Raw genomic sequence first — 2689 nt, 5'->3', positions numbered from 1 at the left:
ACTATATGACTGTGACTGCACATTGGGTATCATTTGGTATCATTTGCCGTAAGTAATGACTCTAATGAGTATGTTTCCTCAAGGCCAATGCGACGCATATCTTATCGTAAGCATGCAACACTGTGCATGAATAGTTTTGAACGAAAGAATCACAATGCAGCTAATATTCTTGATAAGCTGAATGAAGTAATAAATGATTGGTTTTTGCCACGCAGCCTCACGGTTGGTTTTGTGTCTTCAGACAATGGCTCTAACATTGTTTGTGCACTCAAGAATGGACAAATGATACATGTGCCTTGTTTTGCACATATATTAAATTTGGTTGTTAACAAATTTCTTTCAGATTCAACACATATTCATGACATAATTGAATACCTTATGACTTTAAGAAAAACATTAGATGGAGTCCTTTTGACTTCGGCACAGTGGCATCTTATGAGTGATGTGTGCAAGGTTCTTCAGCCGTTTAAAGAGGCAACATTAATGGTAAGTGAACAAGATGCAAGCCTTAGTCAGGTCCTTCCATTAATTTCACTTCTTGAAACTAGACTGAGTTCCTTGCATCAAGTGCAAGATAACTGTCTATCTGATTCTGATGAAGATGAGAATGATATAGAGTTGTTTGATCTTGCTCAGCTTGGAAGAAAATTAATTTTGTGTTTGTTGAAAGATCCAAGGATTATCTCCATCAAAAAAAGAGATGAGTACCTTCTTGCTACTCTGTTGGACCCACGTTTTAAAGGTCAGATGTATAATTTTGTTGAGGGAAAAGAACATACGGTTGAGAGATGCAAGGGAGTATTCATCTACAAAGTAAAGCAAGAAATTGAAATTAATCGGCGAGCAAACTCAAACAACTCTACAAATCAGTCTAGCAGCAGTTGCACTGGTAGTGGTCGGACTTCTTTCCCAGATTGTAACAGTTCTGAGTCTGACTCAATATCTGACAATTCAGTGTGCGGCGGTAATTCCACTAAATCATTGTGGGGTCTTTTTGGCAAATATGGCATTATGGCTACAGGTCAAGATGCAAGATTACATGAAGACAATCAGTGTTCTTCAGTGCAAATGGTAACTGCATATATGTTGGATAACACTTTTATCGAGCCTCGTTCTGACCCATTGAGTTACTGGAAAGCCAAAAAAATATTATGGGCTGAATTGTCACATATTGCCTTTCAATATTTAAGTTGCCCCCCAACGAGTGTTCAGTCAGAGCGTGTGTTTAGTGCTGCTGGTAGTGTTGTGACTGATCATCGAAATAGACTATCTAGTGTAAATGTTGACCGTTTAACATTTCTCAAAATGAATCAACACTGGATACCAGAACAACATCAGTTGGAGGCTATCAGACAAAACACTACCGGCAGCAGTGATACAGACGACGATGATCCCTCAGAACAAAGACCAATTGTGTTTGCGGTGGATACAAATATGTAAACCTCACCCAAATTTTTTTTTTGAAAGGATATAAAATATAAAAATAATTTTTTAAAAATCAAAGTATAAAAGATCATTTTTATTTTTGATGTCCTTTTACTGCTTCCTCGGCTGTCCTACCGCTACCTACTGCTACTGCTGCTGGATTTCGAATCAGATAAACAGTGTCTTGTACTACTAGAATTTAATGTTATATGATATTTAGCATTCATAATCTACAGTTGATGTTGCTACTGCTGCTGCTATTTCTGCAAATTATAGTATTTCTTTTGTAAAAAAAAGAACATGAAAAATCGACCATCACCACCTTGCGAATATTTTAAAAAAATGGCGCAAAACAAAGGGTTTCTTTAAAGAAGAGGACTTCTCCTGCTGAATGCTCCACAAGCTCTCTAAGGTAGGAATGTGGTTATAAATCTAATTTAACTTTTAAATTATTTGTTGTCTACTGTTTTATTTACTTAAATAACCTGTTTTATTTTTTGATATTATACAGGATCCTTTCAGAATTCTAATGCCGGGCCTGGCCCTTATTTGACTGTGTATTTAATAACTGCTGTTGCTGTTGAGAGTTGGTACAATTTTCTCAAAGGAATTTTCCATCTCTGAAAGGTATATAGTTATTAGTATTGCATACCCCTTTAATTCATTGACTTTCTTTTACTAAGTTTTTTATGTTATTTTTGTGTATTGTTTACTTAATTATTCTGTTTTTCTTTTTTATACAGGATCCATTCAGAATTCTAAAGCTGTCTCTTATTTGACTGTGTATTTAATAACTGCAGTTGCTGCTGTTGCGAGTTGGTACAATTTTCAAAAAGGCATTCTCCATCTCTGAAAGGTATATAGTTATTATTATTGCATACCCCTTTAATGCATTGGCTTTCTTTTACATAGGTTTGCATGTGTTATTTTTGTGTACTATTTACTTAATGAATCTCTGTGTTTTTCTTTATTATACAGGATCCTTTCAGAATACTAACGCTGGCCCTTATTTGACTGTGTATTTAATAATTGCTGCTTTTGCTGCTGCTGAGAGTTGTTTCATTTTACTAAAAGGCATTTTCCATCTCTGAAAGGTAATAATATAGTTATTACTATTGCATACCCCTTTAATGCATTGTCTTTCTTTTACCTAGGTTTGCATGTTATTTTTGTTTACTCTTTACTTAATGAATCTCTTTAATTTTTTATTTTTTATACAGGATCCTTTCAGAATTCTAAAGCCGACCCTTATTTGACTGTGTAT

At 34.9% G+C, this 2689-nt stretch overlaps 1 long non-coding RNA gene across 1 annotated transcript; it reads left to right on the top strand.

Annotated features, from left to right (window-relative positions):
- Positions 1-1707: 1707 nt before the first annotated feature.
- Positions 1708-2189, top strand: LOC128647915 (uncharacterized). Its single transcript, XR_008400456.1, has 3 exons — positions 1708-1837; positions 1937-2052; positions 2169-2189. It is a non-coding gene; the product is annotated as an uncharacterized LOC128647915 (long non-coding RNA).
- The last annotated feature ends 500 nt before the right edge of the window (positions 2190-2689 follow it).

This window comes from Bombina bombina, chromosome 2 (genome assembly GCF_027579735.1).
Source record: "Bombina bombina isolate aBomBom1 chromosome 2, aBomBom1.pri, whole genome shotgun sequence".
Lineage (NCBI taxonomy): Eukaryota > Metazoa > Chordata > Amphibia > Anura > Bombinatoridae > Bombina > Bombina bombina.
The sequence above is the reverse complement of the archived record's forward strand: the minus strand, read 5'-3'. Positions and strand labels throughout refer to the sequence as shown.